Source organism: Phascolarctos cinereus, unplaced genomic scaffold (genome assembly GCF_003287225.1).
Source record: "Phascolarctos cinereus isolate Bilbo 61053 unplaced genomic scaffold, phaCin_HiC Scaffold_726;HRSCAF=1367, whole genome shotgun sequence".
NCBI lineage: Eukaryota > Metazoa > Chordata > Mammalia > Diprotodontia > Phascolarctidae > Phascolarctos > Phascolarctos cinereus.
Window position 1 is genome coordinate 35,060,307 of NW_027556098.1, and position 23,892 is coordinate 35,084,198.

Sequence of the window (23,892 nt, forward strand, 5' to 3'; positions counted from 1 at the left end):
TACCAAGGAAAACATAAGAAACAAAAGGAATGACTCCATCTCTATACTATTTCAAAGAAAGGGAAAATAAAACTAGAGAGACACCCATGGGGTTGAGAAAAATAACAAAAAAGGACCATTAAGAAAATTCTTCCTAAAAGCACATAATAGAATAAAGATGAAAGTGAAACTTAAAGAAACAGAAAAGGTGATGATGGAGGACTCCGCCTGAAGCACCTTATGGTAAAAATCAAAGCCCAATCTTTGGTGAACCAATGTATTTTGTGGGACCAAACTAGAAAATGAAAGGGTACAAAAAAGTAGACAGAGGGAAGACATTATGCGTCCTAAACATCAAAGTAAACAATACATAGAAAATAACTTCAGTAACCCCTCAGCATGAAAAGGGGCTACAAGAAAATGAGTGAGATGACTTAACAAAAAAGGGGGAAAAGAGACAAAACGTACATGGCAATAAATATTTTTTAATTGTTTAAAAGCAGGAACTCAAAATGGGCCTTTCAGAAGCTTTGATTCTACGAGGAACATAGACACCAGAGAATATATAATTAAGTGTAAAGATCATCAAAAGCAAAGAAAAGCAAAATAGGAGCAGGTAAAAGAATCCTTTTTAGAGAAAAGCAAAAGCAAACTGGGAGAGCAAGGAATAGTTTACCTGTCAAATTCATGGAGAATGGAAAATTTATAACCAAATAAGAGATAGAGAACATCATGAAATGCGAAATAGACAATTTTGATTACATTAAATTGAAAAGTTTTTGCACAAAACCAATGCAACCAAGATGAGGAGGGAAGCACAAAACTGGGAAGGAATTTTTACAACCAGTACCTCTAATAAAGGCCTCATATCTAAAATACAGAGAACTGAATCAAATTTATAAGATACAAGTCATTCCCCAACTGATAAATGGTCAAAAGATATGAATAGGCAGTTTTCAGATATAGAAACTAAAGACATCTATCATCATATAAAAATGCTCTAAATCACTATTGATTAGAGGAAATGCAAATCAAAACAACTCTTAGGGTAACCACACCACAACTATCATATTGGCTAACATGACAAAACAGGAAAATGATAAATGTTGGAGAAGATGTGGGAAAATTGGAACACTAATGCATTGTTGGTGGAGTTGTGAACTGATCTAACCATTCTGGAGAGCAATTTGGAACAATGCTCAAAGGGCTATAAAACTTTGTCCCAGCAACAGCACTTCTAGGGCTGTATCCCAAAGAGATCACAGAAATGGGAAAAGGACCTATATGTACAAAAATATTTATAGCAGCTGTTGTTGTGGTGGCAAAGAATTGGAAATTTTAAAGGATGCCCATCAATTAAGAAATGGGGGAACAAGTTGTGGTATATAAATATAATTGAATACTACTGTGTTATAACAAATGATGAGCAGGCAGACTTCAGAAAAAAACCTGAAAGGACTGAATGGATGCTGACTGAAGTGAGCAGAACCAAGAGAACATGATACACCGCTAACAGCCACACTGTGCAGTAACCAACTTTGGTAGACTTAGCTCTTCTCAGCAATAGAAGAATCTGAGACAACTCCAAAAGACTCATGATGGAAAATGCTATCCACATCCAGAAAAAGAACTATGGAGTTAGAATACAGATCAAAGCAAAATATTTGCTCTCTCCCTTTTTTGGGGGTTTTGTTTCTGTTTCTCGTGGTTCCTCCAATTGGTTCTAATTCTTCTTTACAACATGACTAATGTGAAAATATGTTTAATAGGGGCAGCTAGGTGGCACAGTGGATAGAGCACCAGCCCTGAAGTCAGGAGGACCTGAGCTCAAATACGGCCTCAGACCAAACATCTGACACTTACTAGCTGTGTGACCCTGGATAGGTCATTTAACTCCCAACTGCCCAAAAAATAAAATATGTTTAATACAAATGTATAGGTAGAGCTTATATCAGATTGCACACTGTCTTGAGGAGAGAGGAGGAAGACGGAGAAAATTTAAAATTCAAAAGTTTATGAAAATGAAAGTAGAAAACTAAAAATAAATTAATTTAAATGAGTAAAAAAAAAAGCAAAGAAAATGGGGGGGGGGGAGAAGCCCTAACAAACAAGCAAAGTTGAAGGGGAAGAACGAACAGAGACTTTAATTAATTAGTTCATTGGGAGAAAAAGAGAGGAAAAATTAGATGACTGAATGAAAGGAAGAAAGAAAAAGGAATAAATAAAACTTCAAACCTAAAGAAAGGAATGCCAAACTGGAGGGAAGAGGATCTGGAAGGTGAGAGGAAGAGAACCTATAAGATAGGGTAGCCTTAAGATATATTAAACAAAAATTAACTGAAAAGAGAGAGTAATTCCTTAAAAAATGAAGAACCAAAGACAGAAATCCTAATTCATAAAAGAATATTAGAGACACAAATGTAGAAAAATGTAAACCAAACTAACTTAATCCACTAAAATGAAAGTGACAGGATAAGAAAAATGAAACCTCACAATCTTGCTTACAAGAAACTAAAAATCAAAGACATACAAAGAATAAAATGAGTGCTAGAACAAAATTTGATATGCATTAAGTGAAAGAAAAAAAGCCAGAGTTATAATCATACTATCAGATAAAGGAAAAACAAAAACTCACAATATAGATATACAAGGGAATTACATTACACTGAAAGGAACCACAGACAACAACTCAGTATATTAAACTTATATGTCTCCAAAACCAATGAATCTAATTTAATAAGAAGAAAAATTAATTTACTTACAAGAAGAAATAATAACAGGAGATGTTAACATCCCTCCTTTTGGAGTTGGCCAAATTATCAAGAAAAAGATAGAACTAAAATGCTATAAAAACTTGAGCTAAAAAAAACTTACGGCATCTTCTAGGAACTGCTAATGAATATTGTTTACATATTTCTCAATGCCTTATGGTACTTTTCACAAAAAATTACTATATATTAGGGTAGAGGGATATTGAAAAGACATATAAAAAGGTAGAAATAATAAACACATATGTACCATAAGACAATAAAACAGTTATCAGGTCAGGGAGCATAAACTAAAGACAAATTCAAATCCCAGAAACAATAATTATGGACCAAATACCATACCAAAATTTCTGGGATACAGCTAAAGCGACCCTCAAGAGGAAAAATTCTATCTTTAAAACTATACAGTAAGCAAAGTAAAGGGAATTAATGAGCTGAATTTGCATTTAAAAATTTAGAGAGCCAAAAGATAAGCACAGAAGACAAATCAATAAAAATCAGAGTAACATATAACAGCATTCCTTACATAGAGGTAAAGAACTGGAAACTAAGGGGATGCTCACTCAGCTGAAGGAACAAATGATGGCAGTGGTGCAGTGGATAGATACTGGGCTGTCAAGAAGACCCAAGTTCACAGTCAGCCCTCACACTTATTAGCTGTGGCTCTGGGCAAGTCACTTAACCTCTCTCTGCCTCAGATTCCTCATCTGAGATAATAATAGCACCGATCTCCTTGGGTTACTGCGAGGACCAGATGAGATAATATTTACACACAGTGCATGGCACATAGTCGGGGCTTTATAAATGTTAGCTACTATTATTATTATTATTAGTGGAATAGAATAGTACTATATTGTAAGAAATGAGGAAAGAGGAACCTGGAAAGACTTATTCATCCTCACTAGTTACGGTCCTGTATCTTCTCTTTATGTGGCTGAACACCTTAAAAAGACCATGAACAACAGGTGCCTGCCTCCATCCACTTCCTTTCCTCTCACACTCTTCTTAACTCATTGCATTCTAACTTCTGACCTCAGTATTCAAACAAAACTGCTCTGTACATAGTTACCAATGATCTCTTAATTGCCAAATACAATGTCCTCTTTTCAATCTTCATCCTTCTAGACACTTTGCAGCCTTTAACACTGTCCATCTCTGTGTTTTCCCTAAGTTTTTGTGACAACACTCTCCCCTGGTTCTTTTCCTACCTGTATAACCACTCTTTGTCTCCTTTGCTGGGTCATCATCCAGGTCACACACATTAAGATAGGTATCCTCCAAATCTCCATGTCCTTGGCCCTTCTTTCCCTAGGTCCCAGGATGTCAATGATCATCTGTGTTATTATCGTCATACAGAAGACCCTCAGATCTATTTGTCCAGCCCTAATGTCCTCCTAATCTCCAAATTCACACTTCTAGCTGCTTTTTAGACCTCTCGAAATGGATGTACCATAGATATCAAACATGTCCAAAATCGAACTCATTCTCTTTTCTCACAAACTTTAACGTCCCTGTTACTGTCAAGGACCCCACTGTCCTCTGGGTAATTCAGGCTCATGACCTAGGTGTCATTCTCAATCCTTACTCTCTCTCATCCCCCCATATTCAATCAGTTGTCAAATCTTGTCATTTCCATCTTCATAACAATTCTCACATATGCCCTCTTCTCCTCTCTGACACTGCCACTACTTTGGTACAGGCCCGAGCTTTTAGATGGTCTCTCTGCCTGAAATCTCTCTTCATTCCAATAAAAAAGACAATCAGTACATCAAAAAAAAAATCTGAAAATGTATGCAGTGTTCCACATCCATGGATCTTCTCATTTCTGCAATGGAGTGGAAAGAGGTGACTTCTCATCTCTTCTTTGAAGACTTGCTGTTGGTGCTTTCTAGTTTTGAAATTTCACTTTGAATTATTTTGTTTTGTGGTTGTTCTTTCCATTTATATTGTTGTAGTAATTATGTAGTTTTCTTCGCTCTGCTTATGTCAGTCTATCAGTTCATGTAAGTCTTTCCACACTTCCTTGTATTCATCATTATATCACAGTAATATTCCACGTACTATAATTTCTTTAGTATTCTCCAGCTAATGGATATTTATTTTGTTTCTAGTTCTTTGTTACCCCAAAAAGTGCTGCTATAAGTAGTTTGATATATATGGGGACCTTCTTTTTATCACTGACCTTCCTTGTTGTATAGACCTAGGAACAGATTGTCTAGGTCAGATACTTTAGTCATTTTATTTACATAATTCCAAACTGGTTTCCCATATGGTTGGTTGTATTAAATCACAGCTCTACCATTAGCGTGGTGGTATACCTAGTTGTTTCCACAGCCTCTTCAGAATTTCCATCTTATGTCACATTTGCCAATTTGCTAAATGTAGAGGGAAACCTCAGTGTTATTTTGATTTGTATTTTTCTTATTATTAGTGAGTTGGGGCCATTTTTCCTATGGTTAGTAGTTTGCTATTCTTTTTTATTTTTTGGAGAATTTTGTTTACATCCTTAGATTACTCATCTATTGGGAATGACTTTTGGTCATAGATGTGTCTACATACTCAGACATGACACACAGAGGATGTTTTGACAGCTTCCGTTCTTATCCTAAAGGCATTAATGTTGTTAATTTCATCCTTCAGAACTGTTCACTTTCATAATGGTGATGTTATTGAATATAAGTTAGATATTGTATTTGCTTTTTGGTTCTGTTCATTTCACACTGTATAACTTCATTCAGTCAACTAATATTAAGCATCTATGCTTAATTAATGGGGTAAATTAATTAAGCACTGTGGTAAAGAACTAGGTATACAAAGAAAGGCAAGACAGTCATTGTTTTCAAGGAGCTAACCGTCCAGTAAGAGAGACAACACACAAATACACACAAATACACACACTCTCTCTCTCTCTCTCTCTCTCTCTCTCCCTGTATGACTGGTATAGTTGGAGAGGGAAGATACTAAGATTAAGGAGCCACCAGGAAAGGTGGCAACAGACTTGCTTCATCCTTGTTGCATGAATGGTAAGGCCTTTTTTTTTTTTTTTTTGAGTAACAACAGATCCCTTCCAGGAGGCTAAGCAGTATTTTTAGGCTGGATGCAATCAGCACAATGTCATTCTCAAAAAAGCAGTACATGAAGTATATCACCATGCAAATGGAATACCCTTTTAACTTGGAAGCCTGCACTGAATCTCTTTTATCACAATGGCAAATACTTTTGGCTTGCATCACATTCCTGTTTTATGGCTTGCCTGACCATCATCAGAAAACTGCTGAACAAGATTATTTCTGTTGTTCTATCTTCTAAGGAATTTTTACATATGGATGGTAAACACTTTATTAACACTTTTTTTAAACAGACTATCAGGTGATGGTGTATTTTATTCTTTTGTTTTGTTTTTTGTTTAGAGCATCCTGCTCATCTTTTTTTTTTTTAAGGCAATTGGGGTTAAGTGACTTGCCGAAGGTCACACAGCTAGTAAGTGTCAAATGTTTGGTCTGAGACTGGATTTGAACTCAGGTACTCCTGACTTCTGGGCCGGTGCTCTATCCACTGCGCCATCTAGCTGCCTGCTCATCATTTCTTAATAGCACAATTGTATGCCATCATACTTACATACCACAATTTGCTCAGCCATTCCCCAATTGATGGGTATCCCTTCAATTTCCAATTCTTTGCCACCAGAAAAGAGCTGCTATAAATATAGGTCCTTTTCCTTTTTGTTTTTTTTTTCTCCCTTTTGGCATACAGACCTAATAGTGGTATTACTAAGTTAAAGGTTATATGTGGTTTTATAGCCCCTTGGGCATAGTTCCAAATTGCTCTCCAAAATGGTTGAATCACAGCGAAATAGGAGACTTTCAAGCATTCCCGAGGAAAAGACCAGAGCTGAATAGAAAATCTGACTTCAAATATAAGACTCAAGTGAAACATGGAAGAGGTAAACAGGAAAGAGAAATCGTAAGACTTATTGAGGCTGAACTGTTTACATTCCTGCATGGAAAGATGATATTTGTAACTCATGTGACCTTTGTCAGTATTAGGGTAGTTGGAGGGTAAAAATTATATGTATATATATATATATATAGAGAGAGAGAGAGAGAGAGGGCACAGGGTGAGCTGAAGATGAAGGTGTGATATCTGGAAAATAAAATTAAGGGCTGAGAGAGGATTATACTGGGAGAAGGAGAAAGGTAGAGGTAGAATGGGGTAAATTATCTCACATGAAACAAACAAAAAAAGGTTTTACAATGAAGGAGAAATGGGGGAAGGTGAGATGGAATCTTGTTCTCATAGGATTTGGCTTAAGGAGGGAATAATATACACAATGGGGTATGGAAATCTATCTTACCCTACAGAAAATAAGGGGAGAAGGGGACAAGAGAGCAGGGGGTTGACAGAGGGGAGGGCAGATTGGGGAAGGGATAATCAGAAGCAAACACTTCTGAGGAGGGACAGGGTCAAAAGAGAGAGTAGAATAAATGAGGGGTAGGAGAGGATGAAGGGAAATATACTTAGTTTTTCACAACATGACTCCTATGGAAGTGTTTTGCATGACTACACATCTATAACCTGTATGGAGATGCTTGCCTTTTCAATGAGGCTGGGTGGGGAGGGAGGAAGAAAATTTGGAACCCAAAGTTTTAATAACACATGTTAAAAACACAAAAATAAAATTCAAAATTTTTTCTTAAAAAAATGGTTGAATCAGTTCACAACCCCACCAACAGTGCATTAGTGTCTCGTTTTTTCCCCACATCCCCTCCAATATTTGTCATTTTTCTTTTCTGTTCTATTAACCAATCTAATAGGTATGACATAGTATCTCAGAATTGTTTTAATTTGCATTTCTCCAATCAATAGTGAGTTAGAGCAATTTTTAAAAATATGGCTATATATATCTTTGAAAACTATTCATAACATTTGATCATTTATCAGTTGTGGAATGGCTCTTTTATAAATTTGACTCAGTTCTTTATGTTTCAGAAATGAGTCCTTTTTCACAGAAACTTGCTTCAAAATTTTTTTTCCCAGTTACTACTAACTATATTTCCCTCCAAACTATTTCCAATCCCGCCCCCACCCCATTTATTCTATTCTTTCTTTCCTTTTATCCTGTTCCTCCTCAAATGTGTTTTGCTTCTGCCTACTAATCTCCTCTCCCTTCTATCACCCCCACCCCCCCTTTCTGTTATCCTGTTCCCCTCCTACTTTTCTATAGGGCAATATAGATTTCTATATCCAATTGAGTGTGTATAATAATTATTCCCTATAGGACCAAATTCTGAGGAGAGCAAGTTTCACTCACTTCTCACCTCTCCTTTCTTTCCCTCCACTATAAAAGCTTTCTCTTTATGTGAGATAATTTAGTCCGTTCTACCTCTCCCTTTCCCTTTCTCCTAGCACATTCCTCTCTTACCCCTTAATTTTATTTTTTTAACTTTTTATCCCCTCATATTCAATTCACACACGTGCTCCTTATACACACACACACACACACACATACATACACTCCTTTTAACTGCCTTATTAATGAAAAAGTGCTTGTGAGTTACATGTATCATTGAAGGTAAACAGTTTAACCTTATTAAGTCCCTTATGATTTCCCTTTCCTATTTATCTTGTTAGGCTTCTCTTGAGTCTTCTCTTGGGAAGCCAAATTTTCTATTCAGCTCTGGTCTTTTCATCAAGAATGCTTGAATGGGGCAGCTAGGTGGTGCAGTGGATAGAGCACCGACCCTGAAGTCAGGAGGACCCGAGTTCAAATCCGACCTCAGACCAAGCACCTGACACTAGCTGTGTGACCCTGGGCAAGTCACTTAACCCCAACTGCCTTAAAAAAAATGCTTGAAAGTCTTCCATTTCAATGAATGTCCATTTTTTTTCCCCTGAAGGATTATATTCAATTTTGCTGGGTAGATGATTCTTGGTTGTAATCCTAGCTCTTTGCTCTCCGGAATATCATAGTCCAAGTTTTCCAATCCTTTAATTTAGAAGCTGCTAAATCTTGTGTTATCCTGACTATGGCTCCAATGATACTTGAACTGTTTCTTTCTGGCTGCTTGCAATATTTTCTCCTTGACCTGGGAGCTCTGGAATTTGGCTAAAATATTCCTGGGAGTTTTCCTTTTGGGATCTCTTTCAGGTGGTCATTGGAGTGTTCTTTCAACTTCTATTTTATCCTCTGGTTCTAGAATATCAGGGCAGTTTTCTGTGACAATTTCTTGAAAGATGTCTACAGGTTGTTGTTTTTTTTTAATCATGGCTTTCAAGTAGTCCAATAATTTTAAAATTATCTCTCCTAGACCTATTTTCCAGGTCAGTTTTTCCAATGAGATATATTTTTTCATTCTTTTTTTAAATTGTTTCTTGTTTCTCATAAAGTCATTATCTTCCATTTGGTCAATTCTACTTTTTAGGTAATTATTGTTCTTCAGTAAGCTTTTGTACCTCCCTTTCCATTTGGCCAATTCTACTTTTTAAGGAGTTTTTTTTCTTCAGTGAATTTTTGTTCCTCTTTTCCCATCTGGCCAATTCAGCTTTTTAAGGCATTCTTCTCCTCAGTGGCTTTTTAGACTTCTTTTACCATTTGGCCTAATCTGTTTTTTAAGGTGTTATTTTCTTCAGTATTTTTTGGTATGTCCTTTATCAAAGCTATTGACTCTTTTTTCATGATTTTCTTGCATCACTCTCATTTTCCTTCCCAATTTTTCCTCCACCTCTCTTAGATCATACCACCTTGGAAGAAGTGAAAACATAGGTCCCTGGAAGTATCTCTGAAAACAGCTGCACAAAACCCCTGAAGCATGGGACAGTGTGTCCTCCACCCTGGAAGAGAGCCCTACAAAGAGTTAAAAGTCAAGAAGCAAGCTGGGAAAATAAGCAAACAACAGAAAAAAATTCTGACCATAGAAAATTACTATGGTGACAGGGAAGATCAAAACACACTCAGAAGATGAAAACAAAGCCAAAGTTCCTACACCCAAAACCTCCGAGAAAAATATGAATTGGTCTCAGTTCGTGGAAGAGCTCAAAAAGGATTCTGAAAATCAAATAAGAGAAGTGGAGGAAAAATTGGGAAGTACTAGGCCAACTGCTTCTGCCTTTCCTCCTAAACTCTCCTGTATATAACTACTTTTTATATTTACATTTATTAACTTTATATTTTTACTATGTATAAGTCTTGGTGCAGTTTAAGCCTTAAGCTTAAATGATTATTTGTATTTATTGTCTCCCTCGTTAGAATATAAGCCTCTTACTAGTGGGGATTGTTTCATTCTTTATATCTTCAGCATTTGGCACAGTTCCTGGAACACAGTAGGTACTTAATATATAATTGTGTAATGTGAACTTTCAAAATTTGCTTTAGCAAATGCTGAGGAAGAAATGCCAAGTCTTCTCATGACACTTGGTAATAACAAAATTCTAAATGGGCTATGTCCATTTAGAGGAGGATTTTGGTTTTGTTTTGTTGGTTTTTTCCTTCCTAAGAAGGAAATGTTCATTTCATTCTTCACCAATTTATAGAAGTCCTCAAGATTGTTCATTCTTATAATACTGATGTTATAGTATAATCTAGTCTTCTGGTTCTGCTTACTTTACTCTACATCGGTTCCTAAGTCTTTCCCACGTCTTTTTTGAAATCATCTATTTTCTACTTCTTACAGCACAACAGCCCTCTATCATATTCATATATCACAATTTATTCAGCCATTCCTCAACTAACTTGCCTATTTTCCTTTGTTACAATGGAGAATTCAATAGGTGTGGTGTGGGGCGAAAGAACCTAGAAATAACTGTGATTTTAAAAAAACATTTATCTTTTTTTTTTAAATAGAAAAGGACAGCAGATGCTTCTTCAAGAATTTGCTGCCAACTCCACCCATGAGAGAGTAAATGTTTGATATGCCATGTATAAAATACTGCCAACTCTTTGGCTAAGACATTCTAGTTTGTCCTTAAACAGCAAATTTTCCAAAACCCAACATTTTAGATAAAAGTAGCCAGATTCACAAGAATAAAAATGTCTTACCATATATTCTATTGTCAAATAACTTCTCAAATAAGGTGATATGTTTACATTACACACTTCACTTCATAACTGAGAAAAAGAGCTTACAGACCATACCTATCCTATGTTCTCCAGTGAAACACTTTAGAAGAATGTTTTCAGATGCATAAAATAAGAAGGATTACAAGGCAAGCCAATTATATTGAAACAATTATTAAAATATTATTAAAAAACAACACCACCACTCACAGATCCCTGGTTAGTTAAAAACCCATAGTCTACAGAGAAGAAAGGGTTCTGGAGAAATGCTGCTTAGATACTAATCAGTTTTAAAAACATTGCTGTAATATATAATACATACAAGATATGTGTATGTACATGGGCATTAGTAGAAAAGGTGAGTTGGCACAGCCTATGGTACACATATTAAATGGCTAACAGAAAGCTGATATTCAAGATCAGGAGACAGCAAGTAGTACCTAGATGTGCTTGATAGATTCAAGTCAACAAACCCAAATGAATTATCCCAGGGTATTAAAAGAATAGGTAAAAGTGACTGCTGAGGAATTATGGAAATCTTTAAAACTGTCTGACCCTAACCTACCATTCCAATCTTGTCATATCATATTATAACTCCCTTTCCTGTTCTGGTCTAATCAAACTGACCTTCTTAATATTCCTTTTGCCCGACACTTCATCTCCTTTCTCGCCTGGCTGTTCCTCTTTCCTTCTGCCCATCTTCCTCATCTGAGTCCTTTAGAAAACCTTGTGTTTCCTTCATAATTCACCTCAAAGGAAATCTTTCCTAATCACCCTACAAGTGTTGCCCCCCCAAATACCTCTTCTTAAAGTTCATACTTTGTATCAATTTCTGTTGTGCTTGTTTGTCTTCTGCCCCCTCTCTTTCCAAAGGACACAAACTCCTTGAGAGAAGGGATTCTTTCATATTTATCTCTATTTCCCCAACACCCTTCTTTTTGTTTGTATTTGTATATTCAACGTTGAGCACAGGAACTAGCACATAGTTGGTGTTAGATTAGAGAGAATTTATTCAGCACTTAACTTTGTGCCAGGCAATATGCTAAACACTAGGAATACAAATACTAGCAAATACCCCAACACTCAAGGAGCTTACATTCTAATGGGGGAAGGCAACACAGAAATGGAATGGAGAAGGTACCATGCCAGGGTTAGATGAAAAATTCAAGATGTAAAAGTCAGGAGGCGTAGAGCCAGGTTCAAAGGGGAGCACAGTGTTCCTGGGCACTCTCTCAAGTGAAAGCACTGGGCAGGAACTTACCAACTGGAAGTAGGGGCCCACAGAGGCAGAGAGGTTTCAATGTAGAGAGGCAGGAGCTCAATCATGCTTAATAAGTGCTTTTTGATTGGCTGACTGATTGACTTAGCTTTCATTAAGAACAAGTATCCAAGATTAGGGAACTGTATTTTGCTCTGGTCAGACCAGATCTGATATTGCTCAGTATGGGGTATTATGTCTCTGGAAGGACACTGATAAACTACAGACCATCTAGGTGAAGGTCATCAGGATGATAAAGAATAAAAATCAAGACCAGGTCACAAACATGAGAATCAGATGAAGGCAAGTGGAATGCTTAACCTGAAGAAGCAAAAACTTAGGGGGTGGGAAGAAAGTGATCATAAGAGTATTCAAATATTTGAAAGAAGATTACAAAGCAGTACAATTAGATTTCTGTAGTAATGGGAAATTGCAAACAGCATCTGGATTTGCTTTAACGAAAAAAATTTACTAACTTCCAAATTAGAGCTATCCAAAAGTCAAACGGGCTGCCTGGGAAGGTACCAGGCTTTGTCTAGACATCTAACAAATAAAACTAGATGACTATGTATCAGACATGTTGTATAAGATATTCTTGCTCAGGATTTGGCTAGACTAGATAGTCTCTGAGGTACTTTTCAATTCTGAGAATGTGAGGCTATGTATCTATTCTATTAGTCCAAATACAGGACTTCTTTCCCTACAAATAATGGATCTCTCTCATTCATTCATAACAATTACTTATTGAATGTAGCCTAGAATCGTATTCATAGTTTCAGTGGATTGCAGCAAAATTTATAGTATGGGAAAATCAGTTAGAAGATTAATAAGAGTGACAAAAACAAGAAGTGATGAGAAAAATAAAATATTTTCATATGGAAATAAAATATTTTAAAAAATCCTTTGCATGAAGTATTATTAATCAAGCACTTGGAGAATTAAGTTAAAGAGCAGGTAAAGATCCACATTGATAGAGATAGTTTCCTCAATACCAATAAAATCACAGATCCTACCCCCAAAGTGGGACACCAATACACACTTACATTCCTCTTCTTTTGAAAGAGGTCAGGTGGCAGAGCCAAGATGGCAGACTGAAAGTAGGGACTCGCCTGAGCTCTCCCATATTCCCCTCCAAACACCTTTAAAATAATGTCTCAAATCTAATTCTGGAGTGGCAGAATTAAAAAAAGGCTGGGGTGAAATATTTTTCCAGCCCAGGACACCCAGGAGATTGGCAAGAAAGATCTGTCTCAGCATGGTGGTGGCCAGACCTATAGCCCAGTCCAGACCATGTCAGAGCACTGGCACCAGATCTTAAAGATAGTTCATCACCAACAGCAGCAGCTTTGGGAGCTGTCAACTCACAGAAGGGAACTTGACATCTGTTCAGAAGGAGATTACAGGGAATCCTTTGCTGGCACTGAGTGCAGGAGTCTATCACAGTCCCAGAAAGAGGAAGAGCACTAGATCACTAGCACTTGCGGCCACAGGGGTGTGCAGGAGCCGTGGTCACAGTTCCAGGGCAGAGAAGAGCGCTTGCAGGTTGCTCACAGTCCAAAGCACAGGCCAGGAGAGCAGTGACCACACATCTCCTTAGATCACACTGCCTTGGAAGAACTGAAAACTTACAGACTCACAGAGATAGCTCTGAAAACAGTATAGCAAAGGAAGCAGGATTACAACTAAGCATAACCAATCCAGCAAAACTTCAGAAGAAAAAGTGACATTCAAAGAAATGGAAGACTTTCAAGCATTCCTGATGAAAAGACCAGAGTTGAATATAAAATTTGCCTTCAAATACAAGACTCAAGAGAAGCAAAAAAAGGTAAACATGAAAGATTCAATAAGGTTAATCTGTTTAAATTCCTACATGAGAAGATGATAGTTGTAATTCCTAAGAACTTCATTATCATTAGGACAGTTAGGAGTATACATAGACAGAGGGTGGGGGGATGGGTATTAATTTACTATAATGGGATGATTTTTAAAAAACAAAATTAAGAGATGATAAAGAGGGATGCACTGGGAGAAGGGGGGAGAGAGAGGTACAATGAGGTAAATTATCTCATATAAAAGAGATGTGAAAGGAAGAGCTTTTACATTAGAGGGGAAGACTGGGGGAGGGGGTAACAACATTTGAGCCTTACTTTATTGTAACTGGCTCTAAAAGGGAATAATACATACACAGAGTTGGGTATAGAAATCTATCTTGCTCTACTAGGAAGTAGAGGGGAGGGGGACAAGAGAAGAAGGAGGAGGATATGATAGAAGGATGGCCAGATTGAGAGAGGCAGTCGTCAGAAGCAAAACAGACTTTTGAGCAAAGAGAGTAAAAGGAAAGAAAGATAGAAGATAAGTAGGGGAAAATAGGATGGAGGGAAATACACAGTTAGGAATCATAACTGTGAATCTGAACGGGATGAACTCACCCATGAAATAGAAGCTGATAGCAGAGTGGATTAAAAACCAGAATCCGATAATGTTGTTTAAAAGAAATATACTTGAAAAAGACACACACACACAGTGTAAAAATAAGGGACAGGAGTAGCAATCATGATCTCAGACAAAGCAAAAGTAGGTTTAATTAAAAGAGATATATAGAAGAAAATTATATCTTGCTAAAAGGTACCACAGACAATGGAGAAATCAATACTAAACATAAATGCACCAAATGTTAACAGCATCCAAATTCTTAAAAGTGAAATGAGTTACAGACATACCAGATCTCAAACTGCATTATAAAGTGGTAATCAAAACAATCCGGTACTGGCTAAGAAATAAGAATGGTGGATCAGTGGAATACAGTAGGTAAACAATACACCGGAATAAATGACCATATTAATCTAGTTTTTGATAAACTCAAAAAATCCAAGATTTTGGAATAAGAACTCATTATTTGACAAAAACTGGCGGGAAAACTGCATCAGTTTCACATAAAGAAACTAGGTTTAGACCAACATCTTACACAATAGCCCAAAATAAATTAGGTCAAAATGGGTACATGATTTAGACATAAAGGGTGACACCATAAACAAACTGAGGGAGTACAAAATAGTTCACCTGCAAGATCTTTGGATAAGGGAAGAATTTATGAACAAACAAGTGATAAAGCATAACAAGATATAAAATGGTTAATTTTTATCGTATTAATAAATTAAAAAGGTTTTGCACAAACAACACCAGTGAAGCCAAGATTAGAAGGAAAGCAGAAAACTGGGAAATTTTACTGCAAATGTCTCTGATAAAGGTCTCATTTCTCAAATATATAGAGAACTGAGTCAAATTTTTAAGACTATATAAATCATTTCCCAATTGAAAAATGGTCAAAGGATATGAACAGGCAGTTTTCAGATGAAGAAATCAAAGCTATCTATACTCATGAAAAAAACGCTCTAAATCACTATTGATTAGAGAAATGCAAGTGAAAACAACTCTGAGGTACCACCTCACACCTATTAGATTAGCTAATATGACAAGAAAGGAAAATAACAAATGTTAGACGGGATGTGGGGAAATTGGGACACTAATTCACTTCTGGTGGAGTTGTGAACTGATCCAATCATTTCGGAGAGCAATTTGGAACTACGCCCAAAGGACTATAAAACTGCATATCCTTTGACCCAGCAATACCACTACCAGGTCTGTACTCCAAACAGAAAAAAAAATGGAAAAAGATTTATGAACAGAAAGACTATTAACAGCAGCTCTTTTTGTGGTGGCAAAGAATTAGAAATTGAGGGGATTTCCATCAATTGGGAGATTGCTGACAATTTTGTGGTTTATGATTGTAATTCGATATTATTGTGCTGTAAGAAATGACAAGCAGGATGCCTTCAGAAAAACCTGGAAAGACTTACATGAATTAATGTAGAGTGAAGTGAACAGAACCAGGAAAACACTGTACATGATACTGTACAGTAGAATACAGTATGATGATCAATTGCAAATGAATTTAGCTATTCTCAGCAATACAATGATCCAAGACAATTCCAAAGGATTCATAACGAAAAATGCTATCCACCTCCACAGAGAACTGATAGAATCTGAATGCAGATCAAAGCATACTATTTTTTCTGTTTTTTTTTCTTTCTTTTAATCTGTTGCTTCTTTCACAATATGACTAATGGGGAAATAAGTTTTGCATGACTGCACACTTATAACATCAAACTGCTTACTGTCTCAGGGAAAGGAAAGGCAAGTGAGGAGGGGAGGGCATATGGAACTCAAAATTTAAAAAAAATGTTAAACAAATAGTTTTTACATGCAATTGGGCAAAAAATATTTTTTAAAAACCCCATTGGTGTTATTGATTTATTCAGCTCATTACTGATCCCTAGTCTAGTCTAACTTTTCTTCTTTTTACCTGAATTTTGTAAACCCTTCAACTTCAGGATCTGTTAAGTACATTGAAACTTTTTTGTTCCCCTTTTTTATTTTTAATAAAAATAAAAGTTTTTATGCTACATCTTCTATCATTGAAAAAAAAAATAATAGACCATCCATCCATTCAACACATATTCACTGAAAGCTTATTTTATGTAAGGCTCTATTTGTGTACCTTACAAGAAAATGGATTTTTCCACTTTAGCTTTGAACATTCCCTAGTCTTGCAATTTATATTACTTGCTACTTTTCACATTTTGCTATCATCTGTTCTAAGTAATCCTTGGGGGGTGGGAGTGTGGAATTTAAAAGAAAAAATACTTAATGTCTAAATAATACAATACAGTAAAGATATACCCGTACAGTTATCCCTTCCACATGGTAGGGGTTAGGGGCATGGTGCCTAGAAAAATTTGTAAAGGACTTTGTAATTTGTAAAGGCAAATTAGTAAAATTTTTTGGCCCTCCCTTTGTACCAGAGAAGAAGTCTGAAGTATTATGGTATTAAAAGATAAAATATATTGATATTATACAATACTACACATATATTTTATGCATTTCTGAGTTTCTAAACTGTGTTTTTCTGGCCTTCAAGTGCATTCTGCAGCTTCTACAAAACTACCAAAAAAATCCCTAGTTAATTTTAATTTCTTATGCTGACCTGCAATATAGCCAAACTGTGACGGGGAAAGTTGCAATGTAGAAGGGACAACTGTAATTCTATTCTGTGAAAACAAGACTTTTTAAGTGAAACAGTGTTAACAGGGGATTCTTAGTTATATAGGAATTAAAGAAATGTTAGAGATGGAAAAGACCTCAGAAATAATTTAATTCATAAAATAAGTGCCTTATTTTATGAATGAGAAAACTGAGAATAGTAAGGTCAAGTGATCTTCCTTAGGTCACACAGTTGGGAAACTGGACTCAAATCCAGTTTTTTCAATTCTTCTAATTCCAAATGCAGCGCTTTTTCCATTACATTATGATTTAAATCCTTCCCATGTAATCAAAATACAGTTTAAAAAGGTCTTAATAGAAACTTGAGGAAAGAACTAGCTTAGTGCAGCTATGGGTCTCAGACCTCAGTCTGAATGTCCTCATCTGCTTAAAAAAAAAAAAGGTGTAAGTGTACTTGTAAACACTTTGAAACCTTAAAAAGATCTATGTAATTTATACAGGCTGCATGACATAGTGTGATAGAAAGCTAGCCTTGGAGGCAGAGGATTTGGGTTTGAGTACCACCTTTAACATATACTAGCAGTGTGACCCTCAGAAAGTTACTTAACTTCTCAACTTATAGAGAAGTTCTTCACTAGAGCTATCAATCAATCAAGGCTCTCAGCTCTTATTCCAAGCTCAGTGCCAGGATCTTGCTGCAGCAACTGCATCTCTAAGACAAAATGGTAAAAGTTGGAGCCACTGAATTTGGCCATATGACCAGGACTGCATTCACCACAGTGGAGGATGTAGCCATCAATGACCCTGTCATTCATCTCAAATATGTGGTTTACATGTTCCAGTATGAGTCGACCCCTAGCAAGCTCAAGGGCACTATTAATGCTGAGACTGGAAAGCTGCTGACCAATGCAAAAGCCATTACTATCTTCAGGACCATGATCTCAACAATATAAATGGGGATCCTATCAATATTAAATGGGGAGCTACTCAAGCTGAGCATGTAGCAGGGTCCACTGGTGTCTACTTCTACAAAAGCCGAGGCTCACTCGAATGGAGTTAAGGGTGTCATTATCTTTGTCCCTTCTGCTGATGCCCCTATGTTTGTGATGGGAGTAAACCAGCAGAAATAAGATAATTCCCTAAAGATTGTCAGTAACACCTCCTATGCTATAAATTGCTTGCCCTCACCCCACCCCCAGCCAAACATGACAACTTTGGCACTGTGGAAGGACTCATGACCATAATCTGCTACCCAGAGAAACGTCAATCCTATTTCCATTGGTGCTGCTAAGGGTGTGGGCAAGGTTATCCTTAAACTGAATGGGAAATTCACAGACATGGCTGTCCATATTCCTACTCCCAACTTATCTGTCGTGAACCTGACCTGCAGCCTGGAAAAACCTAGCAAATATGATGATACTAAGTAAGTAGCTAAGCAAGCATCAGAAGGACCCTTGAAAAACATCTTGAACTACACAGAGGACCAGATTGTATCCTATGCCTTTAACAGCAACACTCACTCTTCTACTTCTGATGCTGTTACTAGTATTGCCCTCAATAACCATGCTGTCAAGCACATTTATCGATATAACAATGAGTATGGTTATAGCTATGTAGAAGACTTCACGGTCTACAGAGCCTCCAAAGAATAAAGTGGAAAGCCATGGATCTGCATCCCCAACCAAAATAGGAGTATCACCACTGGGGAGCAGAGATCCTTAACCTATTTCCCTATACTCGGAACCTCATGCGCCACAGACAATTTTTGCCCCAAGGCACTTCCATAGTAGAGGAGAAGAGATTCCTATGCTGTATAGCATCAATAAAGTCACAATATTCAGTGAAAAAAAAAACCCAACAAAAAAATCAATCAACAAGTGTAATCAAGCATCTACTATGCAAGCTGCTGGGGATAAGACAAAATTAGACCACTCTTGCTGTCAAAGAATTCACATTCTATCAGCTGAGACAACATTTATATAGACAGAATATGAAGTAATTTTTTAAGAGAAGACTCTAGCAACTGAGGGTAGAGGTAGTGGGTAAGGCCTCATGTAAAAAGTGGCACTTGAAGGGAAAGGGAAGGAAATAAGCAGTAGGAAAAGTTATAAGCATTTATACAGCATCTACTATATGCCAGGCACTGCGCTAAGTGCTTCACACATATTATTAATGAGATAATTGAGCTAAGTTTTAAAGGAAACTAGAGATTTGATGAGTGGAGCTTGGGCAGTCTCCGCAAAGGCAAAGAAATGGGGCGTGGAATGTCATGTGTGAGGAAAAAAAGGCCATTTAGCTGAAGTGTATCTCTTTACTTCACATGTCATATTGTGGCTGGAAAGGCAGCCTAGAGATAAACCGTGAAGGGTTTCAAGTGCCAAACAGAAGAGTTTATATTTGACTCCAGGAAAGCCAAAGGGGTTTATTAAGTAGGAAGAAGGACATAATCAAACTTGTGGTTTAAGAAAATAATTCTAGCAGCTTGTGTAAAGGATGGACTGGAGCAGGAAGAGATGTGAAGTAAAGAGACCAATCAGGAAACAATTGCCATGGAGTCTAGATGAGAGGTGAAGAGACCCTTAACTAATGTGGCTATGGTATGAATAGAGAGAAAAAAAAGACTGATTGGAGGAAGATTAGAGAGAGAATCAACAAGACTTGGGAACAGAGTAGATAGGGGTGAAGGAAAGTGGATTCAAGGATTCTTCAAAGATAGCAAACCTGTGACAAAAAGGATGGTGGTATCCTCAATGGAAATAAAGTTAGGGTTCTCTCTGGGGTAGCAGGAGGATGAAAGTGATGAGTTGTTTTGGATATTCTAAGCTTAAGATGCCTATGACATTCAGTTCAAAAAGTTCAATAAGCAGTTGGTGACATGGAATTAGATCAAGAGAAAAACTTAAGGCTGACTATATGGATCTGAGAGTCATATGCACATAGACGATATTCAACCCAAGGAATCTGATGTAGTCACCAAGAAAGAAAGAGAATAGAAAGCTGCAAAAAGAACAAAATAGATGAAGACTAAGAAAAAGCCATCAGATACGGCAATAAAGCAATCACTGATAACTTTGGAAAGAGTAGTTTCGGCTGAGTGATGAAGCAGAAAACCAGAATGCAAAGAGGCAAGAAGAATGAAGAAATGAAATAGAAGCAAGGAGAGTATAACTTCTTTCCCTTACTCCCTGAATTTGTGAAATGGAGGTAAGCAGAAAGGATGATATGGTCAAATACAGGTTTTTAAGGAAAGGAGAAACTGAGTGTGTTGGTAAGAAGAAAGGGATAAGGAGAGTTCAAGATTAGAGAGACAAAAGGATGACTGCTAGGGCAATTTGATAGAGAAGACAAGAAAGAATGAGACTGAAGATACTTATAAAAAGTGGCTGGCCGTGCTGAGAAGTCCTTCTTCAAAGACTAGAGTAAAAGACTCAAGAATGCGGGATGATGTCAAAGGGTAACAGACAAAGGGACAACATAAGGCTTCTATTTTTTCAATAAAGTTTGAGATGAGTTCCTCATTCCATGAGCTTGGTTTAAAATATTTTTTATAATTGTATTATAATTGGTTTCCTTTGCAATCCTACATTTTGTTTCATGCATTTAAAAACCTTATTGTGAAAAGGGATCAAGGTCTATTACATGAATTGATATAAAGTGAAGGGAGCAGAACCACAGAACATTGTATACAGTAACAGCAATACTGTATGATGATCAACTGTGAATGACTTAGCTATTCTCAGCAATACAAAGATCTAATACAATTCTGAAGGACTTAGGATGAAAAATGCTATCCACTTCCAGAGAAAGAACTGATAGAATCTGAATGCAGATTGAAGCATACTGGTTTTTTTTAAACTTTATTTTTCTTTTTTTTTTGTCTTCTTCCTTTCACGACATGACTAATATGGAAATGCTTTGCATGAGTGAACATGTGTAACTAACGGGAGGAATGTGGGAGATAATCTGGAACTCAAAATTGTAAAAAAATGAAGGTCAAAAATTGTTTTTACATGTAATTAGAAAAAAAATATTAAAACTTTTTTAAAAATCCAAGGTTAAAAAAAAAAAGATTCCCTACCAACAGACCAATTCACTAGATTTTTGTGGATGACATATTACTCAATATAGTGGGCCCTACACCAATAAAGGACGCCCTTCAGTGAGATCTACAGTTACTCAAAAGAGATGTCTAGCATTCAACTCCGTTAAAAAAAATGGATGAAGAATGAATATTGCCAGGATTATGGCATGCAACTGGATAAGAAGCCCAGTGAGCTAGATCATCATATTTATCTTGCTTGGATGGTCACTGCCAATGGACAATGACCTGGGCATAGGATTGAATAGATTATACTGGATTACATTTGGGAAACTCCAGGGCTTTCAATGGTTTCAAGATGCTGCACAAGCTCATCCTTTAATTCCTAACATTTAACTATTATTATAATTACAATGCTAGAACAGTGGTCTTTATTAGAATTTCAGGTAACCCAAGAAGCATACCAGTGGATCTAATAACCAGGGCTGACACCAGAGATGTTAAAGTGAGCTCAAACCAGTTCCCAAAGCCTATTGCTAAATATTCACTGTGAGCATTTATATTTCTGAAACATGCAAATGTTACAATCAAGGTTTGATTAGTTTTGTTGACTGTCTAGATTTAAGCAAGCAAAGGAGGAAATGTTAATAATGCAGATTAAACTTTAAGTGTGCCATGTGTATTTAAACATTCACTAGCATACTGCTGGCTGAAGCCTGTTAAAATGGGAACTTGTGTACTAAAAGACAAGTATAACCAGAAAAGAAAGGCTGGTCACTTGGGCAAGAGTGAGAGATAATAGATGTACAGTTTTAAAGTATTTGTATTGATAAGCCATAAGTTATTAAAAGAACCAAAGGAAGGCCATGAGCATTTGAGCAGATCCTAAACTAATTATTTACAAAAAGACAGAGACAAGCATTGCAAAGGATGAGAAGAATTGCGATCTGCACCAACAAAGAAATTACCTCCATCAAAGTACTTCCCACTAAACTGATCTTGTTTGACACTATGCAGTTAATGGTATTAAAGAATAACAGTTAAGATGATTAAAAGCCAAATATTTATGAAAATTTAAGGTCTGGAAGATGTTTTATATATATGGTCCCATCCGATTCTCAACAATCCTATGAGGTAAGCATTATATTATCCCCATTTAAGAGATGAGAGACAGTATGGTATAGTACAGTGGTGTCAAACTCAAATAGAAAAGGCCAGTAGACCATACACAAGGATTTCGGTGGGCAAATGATGACTGAGAAAATCACATTAATATCACTTATATTTTATTTTGTTAAATATTCCCTAATTATTTTCTAATCTTTGTTCAGCCCACACTCATGAGACAGTCCTGAGCCACATTCAAGGGCTATGTGTTTGACATCTCTGGTGTAGTGGATAGGACACTGAACTTAAAATCAATAAGGCAAGGGTTCACATCCTGCCTCAGACACCTGCTGTGTAATACCCTTGACAATTCCATCTTTATGAATCTGTTTGCTCATTTATAAAATAAGTGGTTTGGATGTGATTGCCTGAAAAATTCTTTCCAGATCTAAATCCATAACCTTATGATCTTATAAGGCTCAGAGAGGTTAGTTAACTTGTTCAGGCTCATAGCTAAATATCAGAGGTGGAGCTTTTCTTATATACACTGGGCTTGGCAAGAACCAGGTCTCTATGCCACATCTCTTCTTTATGCTGCCTACACTCCAGTCACTATCCTCACTTCCTTCCACCACAACCTTGTATTCTTGCTTGCTGAGAATCAGGTTTCTATGATACTTCCTAACCATCTCCACCCCATGCTGCAGTACACATCCTTTCTGAACCTTTTCGAGTTCCCCTTTATGTGTCTTCTCTCACCAGAATGTAACTCCTTCAGGGCAGAGGCTATCTTGTTTGCTTATATTTGTATCCCCCAGTGACCAACATAATGTTAGCAAACCCTTAATCAATGTTTTAGCTCGTCCTGTAATGTGCTTAGTGCTTATGGAGAACTTACTCAATCTTCAAAATCCAGTGTAACTGCTATCTTCAAGAGAAACAAATAACTAACAGTATACTTAACGGCCCTATAAATGATAATAAAAATACTACTATTAAAATGTATGTGTACCAAAAGGCAGAATAGCCATATCCTTAAAGAAAAGCGAGGCAAACCACAAAGACATAAACAACAATAGGAGAGTAATTTAAAACAACATAAATTCAACAGAAACTTGCAAGAAAAATATCAGATCTGACTATCATACAGAGACTTCTGAATGTAAACATTAAAGAATACACATTTTAGAATCCCACTACACCTTTTCAAAAACTGAGCTGGAAGTTAGTTATTTTCATTGTTAAAGTTTTGCAAAATTGGGCAGTTCAAATCATAATTCTTAGCTTTTCATAAGGTGACATGGCCTTTTGTAATACAAACAGAAAACAAGGGCTACAAGTATAGATCAGGCAAGTTCAAAAACCCTTGATGACTGAGATAACTATTCAAGTGTGTTATCAGGCATAATTTCTTATTGCTATTAGATTGTTCAGTGCAACGGTTTATGCATAGTTCTGTGTAAGTTATAAGTTCTGTGACTAGGTAATAATATTAAGAAAAGAGATTAGCACAGTGCCTGGAACTTAAATGTTTATCAACAGACAGAATATTCTTTCATTTACTTGTTTTTTCCCTTACATTCCTTTTGTGTACAATGTCTGCATTATGAAGTAAAGGCATGCAAAC

The 23,892-nt window shown here is 36.6% G+C and overlaps 1 protein-coding gene and 1 pseudogene across 2 annotated transcripts in view; one reads left to right on the forward strand and one right to left on the reverse strand.

Annotated features, from left to right (window-relative positions):
- The window catches only part of REV1 (REV1 DNA directed polymerase), a 129,003-nt gene that overhangs the window by 93,542 nt on the left and 11,569 nt on the right, over positions 1-23,892 (reverse strand). The gene's annotated exons all lie outside the window — the stretch shown is intronic.
- On the forward strand, positions 17,842-18,771 carry LOC110212800 (glyceraldehyde-3-phosphate dehydrogenase pseudogene; annotated as a pseudogene).